Below are 13,004 nucleotides of genomic sequence, written 5' to 3'. Positions count from 1 at the left end.
TCAGATTTGAACAGAAAGTTCAATTGATAAAGCACAGAATCTATAACTGCACGAGCAGAGGTGAAGGGTTATTGAATATTCTGAAGACGAACTATTAAAAATGCATATAATCTCATTATTTCTCCTGCCAAATAACTGGAAATTATATATCCCACAAGACAGAAAATGACTCTCCTCCTTTTCTTTTCTTGACCTGACACAGGGCACATGGACAGAGTGAGAAGGGAGGGAGGGAGGAGAGTGGTCTTTTTAAAACTGCTTCAGTGCACTAATGTTCCTGAAACCTGAACCTGTATTGGATTTGAAGGGCATTATAAGACAGCCTCCCTCCTGCTTAAAGGTGAGGATTAAAGGTGAGTGTATTACAGCAGCACTGTGTATAACATCATATAGTGCAATGGGTTTTTTTAATATAAAAACAACCACTAAGAGGGCTGGTGAAATAATGTTCAACAAAGACATTTGTCAGCACTCCCCCCCTCCCCCCAGCTCTTCATGCTTACCACACTCACATACACACACATACACACCAGGAGGCCTTATTAATTATTTGTAGCCACTTGACTTCATATTGTGCTTCCAGTGGCTTGGTCAAAGATTATAATTACCACTTCCCTGTTTGTATCATTTTCCATCTCCTGTGCTTTTAGTGCAGTATTACTTCTCTTGTCCCTCTCTCTCCCTCTCTTCCTCCCTCTCTCTCGTATACACAAGACCAAAAGTGCAGGCACATCATTTATTGATAAGACAAAAAGAATGTAATGAAATTATCAATGTTCTTGAATTAATTATGAACATGATTAAGAAAGCTAAAATCTCAGGAGCCAGTCTCTCATTACCCATTCACTCTTAGGGATTGCTTTCATTCAGGGAAGGAGAGGCGAAAAAGCCTTCTAGCAGAGCCCACTCCGGCTCAGCTCGTCTCCCTGTGTGCCTGTCCCCCTTGTCGCTGCTGCTGGGCCAGTTGACCAACCCTGCGACAGACCAGCCACCAGCCTGCCCGGACGCTCTCTTGTACCCGGGCTTGTGACTCTAATGTAGCCGCGTGCAGCTAGCTGCCTAGTGGCCTCTGACGTTTGCACAGAAAAGAGAGGACGTGCTCAACTTTCCTGTTCTACACCAGCGATCAAGCTCTGGGGTCTTGACCCTCCTGAAATAAGAAACAGTAAAGGTAAGTGAAACTTTACATACTTTTAGGCAGACAAACTGCTTGGTTTTTTGGAACCAGATGTTAAGTGTTTTCCACTTTTCTGACAGTTAACTGTAGAAAAAAGTACCAAATGAAGTTGTTGTTTTGCTGCTTGATTTATCCAGATTAACAGAAAAATAATAATAATAATATTACTCAATTAATACAATTATACTCCATTTAAATGAACTAATTTTGCTATCTAAATACCAAATTTGTGTCTAATTAGTCTTAATTTAACACCAAATTATTGTACCACACAATTCATGGAAGATACCGTATATATTATATTATTATATTATTTAAAAGTCAATTTATAATTTTTGATGTTGTTTAATGTTGATGAAGTTGATGTTAATTATCAATAATGATCCATAAACAACTATATATATATATATATATATATATATATATATATATATATATATATATATATATATATATATATATATATATATATATATATATATATATATTATGCCCATTTTGTATCATGTATTTGTTTAAGAGAGTAGCAGTGCATGTTAAACTAATTTTAGTTTATCCATTTATATTCAGTGGGAGCCATCGAATTGCTCTGCAAGTGCTACACATCTTTGGTTCAGTCTTGCTTTCTTTTGCTCAGTCACATGGGACAGTATATGGGGCAATACTCCCCAAAGTATTGGGAGTTTCAAACAAAGTCTCAAACCCACTGTCTCTATCCTAGTCACACCATCTCTCTTCATAGCTGCCTTTTCTTTCTGTGCACATACACATACTTTCAGACATAAACCTGCATGCATGCGCGCAAACACCCACACATAACTATACTGCAGATATGGAAATATAATGCATGGCATTATGTCACCTACCAACAAAAACATATGGGTGTATTGTTATATATTTACAGTAACATACAGTACATCTTGTGTCTTCGAGCTCCATGTAGTAAACATTTACATGATTAATAATTTGGTGAAGTACAACACATTCTGGCTGAACACATTTATTGAAACTGGTCTGAAACTCCATGCAGTGTGGTGCTTGCCCTCCAGCTACGAAGAAATACTGTATATGAAGCATTTTTTGAGTCTTCAGAATAAATGCATGATTTCTGCTACAATATCAAGAAAAGACAAGATTCACAAGAGGAAAAACAAGAGAAAGAAAGAGAGAGAGATCTCAGGGGTTAATGGCAATCCTCCTGTCCTAGGGATTGATCCAAGTATTGGATCGCACATAAAGCTGCAGTTACTGGATATTACCCTGCTGCTATCGGCCTGCAGTGATGGCCTGGATAAGAAGTGCTTACCAAAGAGGATGCTCCTTCAGGGCAGATACGGTTTCCCAGCCCTCTGGGAACAACAACCACATGCCTGCTGCTTGCTCAGGAACTTTCTACCTCATCGAGTAAATCCAGGGGCCTTATCAAGTTACTGGCCTACTGAACTGCTCAAAAACTGTTTAAACCGCCTCAGATTTTGAACTGTGTAGAGACAGGGCAGTCATTAAATGACACCTGCTTTTCATAGATAAGGGTGTTGATTATTTGGTTTAGGCTTTATGTTGGATAGGGTGGGCTTATTGCAGACTCAGTTTTCAAGATTCTACTCTTGAGTTATTTCTTACAGAATTGCTTATCAGAAAGTTTACTTTTTGCCCCATCCAGACTGCGCTGACCTCAGCCTGACTAATTATTGTAATTGCTTAAAATTGCTTTTAAATGAGCATGCTTCAAGAAGCTGTCCTCACACCAGTCCTGTCCCAATTCCCTGTTGTGGCTTTTCTTCAGATTTGTACAGGGACTAGCTGATTCCAGATCTATGCCAAGGTGGGCAGCTCTACCCATGAGCATCTGCTGTATGTCTCTCTGTGGTATTACCCATGAAGCACCTGGCTCATGCCACACACCGGCAACCAGAGCCCAGATGGCAGCTAAGCAGGCTAATTATTTCAACACAAAACTCTGATGTCCCACACTAGCACTGAGGGGCCACTTTGGCATTCTGCATTTCTGTGTCTAGCTTAGTCGAAGAGGATGTCTGCCATGGATCTATAAAGATGTCAAGTGGGTAATCATGGTCATAGACAGGCCCCAGTACAGTGCTTGGCATCCAGATGTAAAGTTGGTCATATGTGGTGGTCTTTTTTAGAGGGATATTTGGCAGCATCTGATGCATTGTTTTAGCTCTTATTGCTCATTGATGTGGATGTATGGCCATTATATTTCTTGCATTACATGCAGATTCAGACTGTTGACTATCTGAGTAGCTGAGCTTTTCTGTGTGTTTTTCTGCTTTTGTGGAATGAATCTCATCCATTCATGGCTATCCATCTGTGTCCCCTGGTGGCCATACAGAGGTACTATGAAGTCTCCAGATGACACACCAAATCACAGTCATTCACATGGCTCCTTTATAAAATTGCTGCAGATGCTTTGCATCTTCTACAGCATAGTGTGTTCTTGTTTCAGTTACAGCAGCATTCTCAGCTCATGCAGTGCATCACATGTCTGCATATGACACGACAGCCTCAGCAATGTCGATTCAGTTTCCGACAACCGGCTGACAGTTACAAGCTCTAAACTACTACAGGTATGGTTCATTGCAGGTTTTAACCAAATTATACCAGGTGGTCCAGTAACCATGGTGTCAACATCTTTATCTGACATCAGAGGGTGCAGTTTCCCTTTACATCCTCTCAGAGGTTGATGAAGTGTTGCCATTAAGACCCATCTCCTGCATCCAAAGCCACATCAGAGAAAGAATTGGTTGCACTTGATAAAGCTGGCACTTAGAACAAGTGCAGCACCCACAGCGATAACCTACTGACTCCTGCAGTAAATACTCCACCAGTGGGAGGACGGCTATATCTTGATCTATTGGTTTTTCTTAGAGAAACATATTGCAGGCTGTAGCCTGTGTAGTTTGTATTTTTGTAGCTCTGTGTGCTGGTATAAAGTATTTAAGTTTGTGGATTAGCATATAAAGTAAGTTTAAAATGTGTACAAGTCAGTTTAAAATGCCTTGAAGTGTCAAAAGTAATATCATACTTTTTAAAAATTATATTAGTCACCTACTATTCTGATCCTTTGAATCACTACTATTCAAAACATTTGTAGAAAATATGAGATACATTTATTGACATATCTTGTGTCATCATTTTTTTTAATTACCTCTGGTATAATAAGAAAATCAGAACGTGCAAAAACTAAACATTCTATAGATATACATACATTCATTTCATAGACTCAGAGACAAATTAGCTGAAATAAAGCAATAAAGACTCTAATTTGTCCCAGTACAGTTTTATCTCATCCTTTTACCCTCCTCCTCCTCTTTCTCTCTCCCTAAAGTGAATCCCATCTGCTTTGGGGACCTCTTCCCAGCATGGAGGAGCAGGATAAGCACACCATTTCCCTGTCAATACTTTGCTATTAGCCTCTGCAGATCCATATATCACTGAGCTGTAGGCTATGAGCTGGAGTAGGGTGTTCCTCTTATCTGAATGGCCACGGCTGGGGTTCTCCTCTCTGCCCTGAACTTTGATTTATCCAACCAGTAGGTTAATGAGAGATGGAGGTTGGCCCTTTCCTAAACCCCCAGGGAGTAACAAACATGGGAACCTAAAGGGGTGGAGTACACGTCCTAAAATGTTTACATTTATGGTACTTTTCTCAAGGGTTATCGCTTGTAAATGAACTGTGACAGCAAAACTTGAAGGACAAGGCAGGATAACAACTGGGCAGGTAATGAAAACACAGGAGTTTGTCTCTCAGCCATGGATCAGTCAGTCTGCATGGAGGTTAAAGATGCTGAAAGTATAATGCATAAAAGGGATAGCATAGTCTTGTTGCTTTCTGCTTCTTAGCTACCCCAGATTTCTGGCAGTGTGCAAAGTGAATGTAGTGGTTATAACATTTGCTTGACGTGTGAAAGGTCAGTGTGTTGTCCTGTACACACATCCTATATGTGTAAGAATGTTAATAGATTGAATACTGTACTGATAACCCACTCATGCAGACATGCAGAATATGCGCAGCAAATGCTGACAAAAGGTCATGTTACCAAGAAACTGCTTCAAAACAAACAAAACATCCTTGTGTAATTTCCATTTATCCACAAAGCACTACCTAATCCGTTGGCACAGTGTTTAGAGATAATGAAATAGTCATTAAAAAGTGTGCACACATCTATCCAAGTTCCTTGTGGAGGTGTGTGATGTTGTCAATGTGTTTTTCTGTTGTGTTGGTTATCAGGTTCGTTTTTGTTGGGATGAAGTTCAGTCTGTCGGTTAAATAAATGTACATACATATTGTCCCCACATAGTATGTCACTGTAGGCTGTCTTTTATCAAACTATATATCTCAATCATGCAGAACTACAGCCATCCTCTGCTGGTCTGATCTGCCAAGCCTTTCAGAAGGACATCTAACCTTTTTTTTGCACAGCATAGTGTATATCAGCAGATGTCTCTTAAACAAAATGGTTGAATCACATTTAGTTTCATTGATTGGTACTTAGTTTTGTAACTCCTCACAACTCCTCATTCCTACACAGCTAAACATACAGAATCTTTACAAATACCCTCTGTACAAATTTAAATATGTATGTGGACAACACAAATATATAGTATTCTAAATAAATGTATGCACTGTGAGTTTGCGTCCAAATGTGTGTCCAAGTGTAGCTGCAGTTGAACCCTCTTGTAAATCATTCACAGATTATTTACAGGCCTTCAATGGAGATAGAAACACAGGGCTACACCTTAGCTGGATGTTGTGTTTCTCCATATTCATGTATGAAATGTGACATGATTATAGTAAATAACGATAAGAGACAGTCCTAAAAAAAAGAGATGTGTTGCTTTTCAGCACTTTCCTAGATCAGCGAGTTACATTGCTTGTTACATCAGTGAGTTTATGACCTGCAGATATTTGGCCTCAATCCAAGAAGAAACTGTCTAATGAGCAAGCTGTGTCAGTGTCTCTTGCAGCTCCCTCTCAGCAGTCTGCCTGTACAGTGTGAATGTGTGTGTGTATGTGTGTTTGTTTGAAAGCAACAGAAATTCTCTACATTGAAGGCATTTAGCTGTGGGATAGAGAGGAGAACTCACACTCAAGCACAACAAGGGGAAGACAAACCACTGCCAGATAAATGTCCTACTTAACTATTACAGTGTAGTACATTTCAACAAGAAGTAAGACCCCTCCCCCTGCTTTCTTTTTAACACACACATGCACACACCTTCCATGAAAATATCTGACATATGGTTGTATGCTTCTAGCTTGTATCCCAAGGCCAGTTTTCCAGCTGGCTCCCTGAGAGAACAGAGGGAATGGGGAAAGAAAGAGGCGACCAGAGAGGGATACAGTGAAAGGACACATAGATATACATAGAAATAAGGAGGAAAACAATAAGCAATAGGGGAAATGAGCAAGAGAAAAAGTAGATGGAGGTGGTCCTGTGCTTCTCATTTCTCCTCAGCCTATGGCAGATGTAGGTTCAGACTGTTAAGTACCTGATAATTGGTTTGCCCGTGAGGCATCAGTGATTATGGTTCTGTAGCAACTAACAAGGCCCTATCAGAGATGACAGCTTTCCTTCGTCATTTACAAGAGGTCTTACAATGATGGTACCACACTAGTTTCTTTTAACATCAGCAGAATATACTGAAGATATGAGGACATCTACAACTGTGAATGAATCACTGTCCCCACTTCTTTCCCCGCAGTCTTTCCATTGAGGGAAGATATGAGAGAAATTGGGTAAAAAGTTAACCAAGCAGCATTTTGCATTTCAACTATTCAGTATCAAATTCCTGAAACAACGGTGGGAGGAAATCTCATGATAACATGAAGACATATCCCCACCTCACCTCTGATACAACATATAATATAATATAATATAATGTGCTGATTTAGCAGGTTGTAGCATCTTGATTGCACATTTCCTGAGCTTTGGTGCAAAAGAACAAACCACAGAGATCTCATTAAGATTTTTTTCTTAGCACATCTAATGATAGCTATGAGTTAAAAGATCATATAAAGGATTTTTCTAATGAAACAAGATCCTTCATTGATCAGTGTCTGCAAAGAACCCCAAGTTATAAAAATATCTTTATTGAATGTCATGGCGGGGAAAACATCACACACAATATCCTCAAGGTAGGGATAATTATTATCTTATACAACCTAAGAGAATTAGTTCATGTTTTAATTTGACACAGCTGGGAGCTAAAACAGGCTATTTCACACACTGGTGCTAATAATCCAGCAGCCCTGCAGACTTCATCATCTTCATTAGTCTGATTGCTGCTCTGCATTGTCTTTTAACAGACAATCACTTGTAAAGCCACACTGCTTCCTGTATTGGAAGGGTTAACAAGACTCACATGTACCACCGCTTCAACATCCGTCATGTTTCTCTGTAACCAGATCATAGCTTCAATCACAGGGAAGATTAGATAGGAGTCTATTAATCTCCCATATTAAGCAGATCCATTTGTGGAAGCAAACGGCCCAGAGAGGCCATCCTTTCACTTGTTGTCTCTAAATCTGATTAGCAAGTATAACGACATGTTGCTGAGGGTCACTGGAGATATAGATTGGTCCTGCATGCATCTCCTCTCCCACTGCCTTGGGTGTTAGAAGAATGAACAATTTTATGTTGAAGTACTCCTGGGAATTCCTGTTGAAGACACCTTGTATATTGGACAAGCAAGTTAATAGCAAGTAGGCTCATTTGTAGTATTTTCATTTGCGAAACATTGTGTGATTTTTGCAAAATTATTTATAGCCTCACTCACAATATTTTACTTTCTAAATCTGATGCACTTGTCTCAGGTCTGTTAGAGAACATTAAGGACATTTTTCATTAATAAACAAAGGACACACATTTGCAGCATTGTCTGAACAGACTGTCAGTACAGCTGTGTGTCTAAATAAAAGAGTACCAGTCCACACCATGAATCTGTGCTGTGATGATGAATACATCTGTCCTGCTATAATGTAAACTGCAGAGCTACATTTTCAAAGTAACGGTAGTATAAGTAAAATACTCAATTATCAGGGAACAAATTCATCTTTAAAAAATACTGCAAGCAAAATGAATTTACAAAAATTACTTGTTATAGTTAGTGGGGTATTTAGTTTTGTCTTTTTTTTATTGTTTTATACCATTATGGCAGCATTGACATTGTCATTTGGGGTGCAGTGTCTTTACGCTTTATTTTTGCTTGCAGTTGTCCTGTTTCCTTTTTCCAGTGTGACAGCTTTAAGGTAATTATTGTCTCATATTTTAAGGTCCATATTTAGGTCCAGTACACAGTATATCATGTGTATTTTGGATATTTTTCAAGATGTGTTTGAAGCAAAAAAGGACTGTATGAAGCTATAAAACAAATTACTGTATTGGCTTCATACTAGTGAACTATTCAGAGGTCAAACTGTCAGTATTAAGCATGATAATGAAGAATATGATGTCACTGGTCTTTATTTAGACTCTGTACCTCAACACACACTGGAAGTGAGCTAGCAGTAACGTTCTGTCAGGTATCTAGTTTCTCTCTTTGACTTGGCTGAGGCGAGGAGGAGGAGGAAGATCCGGTTACAGCAGGGAGCAGTGAGCATAGGGACAGATCTATTTACTTGGGGAAGTTAATTGATTGGGAGGAAAGGTGGTGAGAGGAGAAAGGAAGAAAAGTGGTTGAAGGGACAAGGAGAAGGAGGGTACAGGACTCTATTGATCATGTGACTGCTTCTGCCATAACCTCCGATATGCCTCTGTGCTTTTATTGCACCGTAATGCCTAATAAGATTGTTTCTTGTAAAAACAGCAGGGAAAAACAACATGTGTTCAATGAGGGGGCAAGCAGAGGCAATGAATCGTTAAGATTAGGTTTCCTCATTAAGATCAATTTTTACATTTTGCATTAACACTTTGGCCTCGCCAAAGGTTATGTCACAGAATATTACCTTACGTGCTAACCGGGCCTGTCAATAACATCTAGGGATCGATAAGTTTCATATAAAAGGTTTAAAATAATAAAAATCTGTCAGTATAGCAAACGTCTTATTATGTGTGTGAATTTAGCTCTTTATGTTGAGCTACACAAATCAAAAAGCAGCACAGTCATGCACATTGTGTCCATCAAAGGACCCAGAGAATGAGATGGAGAGTAGCAGAGTGCAGTCTGCATGCCATCCACTTTGTATTGGACAGACTGCATTAATTATTTAACATCAGGGCTGCTAGCTGTTATTACAGAAAAACAGTGGACTGCATCTGGACGCTTTCCTGACGTTTGTATGTCAAATACACACCTTGCCCTTGTGGGCACACCAGACCACTGTGGAGCTCACATCTTAAAAACGTGGGTATGGTCACATTCAATGCACACTACAGTACAAGTCCTCTATGACGCTTCCCATTAACAGGTCAATTATATGAGAAATGTGTCTGTATGGTTTTGGGGGAATACACGCTACTGTGCTGCTCGTCTGTTTGTGTATAAGAAGGTGATACAGGCAGACAGGCAAAAAAAAAACAAGAGTGATTGCCTTTTTAAAGGAAAGCGGAAAGGCAGGAGGTGAGGGGGAAGCAGTTGCTCAGATTTGTTTGCCATGTTCTTCTCTCCTTATACCATCAGTCCATACTGCCCAGATGGACATTTCTCTGTTATTCACTCTGAGGTTATGATTTTAGATTGAGGGCAAAGCCCACAGCCTCGTGTTTGTTTTGAAGGAATCCGTTGTCAATACAGATATAGCAGGGCTCGGATTGTTTGCAGAGTTAATAGTAGTTTGATGATGTCATTCTCAGTGACCTGAAGTGAAATTGACCCCTGTTGTGTGAGTATTTCTAAAATGCCACCTGCACAATTATGGTTGGAGTGCCCCTGGTCTGTTGTATGTAAGGTTTGTTTTATCTGAGACAGTTTCTGCTCACACACACACACACCCTTTACACACATGATAACACACACAGAATACGTGCCTCCACAGTTTAATTTGCTGACCCATACCTCTGAAAGCATGTTCGTTGAATGTCAGTAGAAATTAGGTTCCCCATGGTGAGGATGAAATAATTTATTCATTATGACTGACTTAGAGCATTTCACCATGAACATCTTACAAACATGTATTGGTTCTTTTTAAGCCATCACAGTTCTAAAATAAGACATTTTCAACCATAGGGGGATTAATTCATCATAAACTAAAAATACTGACATTTACACACACAGAAACACAAAACAAGATATCGAGACAGAGGTATCTATGACAGGCTAAAATTGCCTTCATCAGTCACTGTTTTTACTCCTGCTCATATGTCTTTGAAGCAGACCATTTAATACCCTTTTCTGCTGACTGATCAAGTTAACGATAATAGCTCAATCTCTATATTGTTGATGAGTTATATACCAAGAAAAAAAAGGAAAGCTAGAGGAAAAGCAAAAATCCTCTAGAGAGATGTGTAATTCATGTCCATGCCTGACTGAGATAGTGTGTGTATTTGTCTAAAGGCTTTTTTGAATAGTGTTTTATATTATAGTATGATCACTGTGTATCCCTGTCTCTGTGTCTTTAGGGTTAAGATAGCCAGCAGACTGAATTTAGCCCAGCCAAGACCTGAGTCAGACGTGCTGGGATTCTGTCTTTCTTCTCTTCAGGTGAGGTATTTTTTGTTTTAAATCTGTGATTTTCATGCTCTTACTGTACACACTTACGCTGCTTTTTTGGGTTATTTATTGTGGGTTTTTTTTTTATTTGAGCAAGAACTATCCCAAATATTTGTTCTAGATGGTGTTTTGGGGCTTAGCTCTATAGATTTGAATGAGAATTACACTCAGTTTATAACTTCTTAAACTTCTTGACTATTCAATATATAATACACAATAATATAAATATAAATATCTAAACTTTCATCTTAGTTTTAGATGCTGTCTCTGTTCTATCAGAAGACTTTTAAAGTCAGTTTCTTCTGCTTATCCAAATAATTTAAATCTCTGTTTTCACATTTGATGTGTCAGTCTCTTTCCCCGAGCCTGACCAAAACAGATAAACAGCCTCACACTATTAAAAAAGGTTTGCTCATTTGTTACTGAACATATAGTTTGAAATAATAATAAAAATGTCACATAGTCACACTGTCATGTTTACTAAGCTGAATGTTTTTTTAGAGTCTGTATCTGAGAACAAACTGAAGCACGACTCGTCATTCCATCATAAATTATATAACAAAAAGAGCATTCCCATGCGTGTGAAATGGCTTTGTTCACAGTTTGTGTCACATCAGTGCATGTTTAACTAGGCAAAACAAAAGCCTTTCAATATTTTAGTGTGCGGGGACTGACAGAGTGAGGAGACATTCCTATACTGCTGCTCTGCCTCCTCCTGTCCTGTCCTCTCCTGTCCTCTCTGAAGTGCTCTTAGATTACACCTCCCCTGCCCCCCTACCCCAAACTTACCATCTCTGTGTCAGACCAATTTTTTTCTTGAAGCCAACAAGGATGGACTCACATCCATCCCTCTCTCAGGTCCCCATCTGTCTCATACCACAGGCCACATAAGCGTCACTGTACAACCATTTTTAGCTGCCTCGGCTAAAATAAGGTGTTAATCAAATTTCAAACAGCTACACCAGGATTTGGGTCTCAACAGTCCAGTAAAAATACAACACTACTGGAATGATTAACAGGGGGGCTATTGAGCAGATGTGGAAACAGGGACAAAGAAGAAAGAGAACAGAGATTTACAGAGAGCAGAGCATGTTTGGTTCTTCATTTGTATTTACAATTAAATTGTATTTTTAGTTAAATGAGTTGATAAACCATAAGACTGTGAGGCAGTTTTCACACTGCTGACGGTTTTTGCACTTACTGCTGTGACCCCAGCACAGATGGGGTCCACATCTGCCTCTATGTCTTTGTTTCTCTGCTGAGTCAATGACAGAGAGGGCCTTTACTGCTCCCTGTGTACAAGCCACTTTTTGTGTCCTTGTCTGATTAGGCATTGGCTAATTAGGTCTGACTAGCCAGGCTTTTAAGTCACATGCCGTCATGCATGAGGTCTGGTTAAAAGTTGATGGATGGATGAGACATTCGTTGTTGAGATGGAGAAGCACTACTGATGGGGCTTTCACTTCCTGACATGAGTGGACACCATCTAGAGGGCGTAACTCTAAATTTGTAGATCAGTACTGAAAACAAAAAAAAAATGAAGAAAGTCTTATAACAGATTTCAAGACAGTTTTGAGAATTGTTAATAAGATAGCACGTTTGAAACATTTTTGCTATTTCTTGTAAAACATTAAAGACATGTCAAATGGATCTAGTGGTATCTTTCCATAAGTTGTTACATATGTTTTAATCACTTTGCTTAAAACCTCTTTTAGTTTGTTATAGTTCAAATTAAAAATGAAATAATTTCCCTAACAAGCAAATGTCTTTGAATCTGCTTAGAGACAGTTACATCAGTTACATTCATTAAACAGCTAGAGATTCTTGATTTCCTATGAATCAAATCATCTCACAGGTTAAATCCTTTACCTGCTGATGCAGTATCCACATCTAAGTGAAAAAACCCAGTGTAAATCACAAGATGCATAAGTAGAGACATTCATAAGTGACAAAAAAAGCAGAGTAGTCAGATATTAATCGAGACATTTTAACTTTGTCATGAAAACATCTGCAAGCTGCAAGGCGCTCTGCTGATGTTTAGCCCGAGGGTGTGACAGACAGGAAGGGATGTTATGCTATCACAGCGTTTGATCACCCGCATCACGGGAGCACAGGTATCAGAGAGTCTCATATCTCTCACAGCTGTTCAGATTGT

Source organism: Parambassis ranga, chromosome 3 (genome assembly GCF_900634625.1).
Source record: "Parambassis ranga chromosome 3, fParRan2.1, whole genome shotgun sequence".
Lineage (NCBI taxonomy): Eukaryota > Metazoa > Chordata > Actinopteri > Ambassidae > Parambassis > Parambassis ranga.
This window is presented reverse-complemented; position numbering follows the sequence as displayed.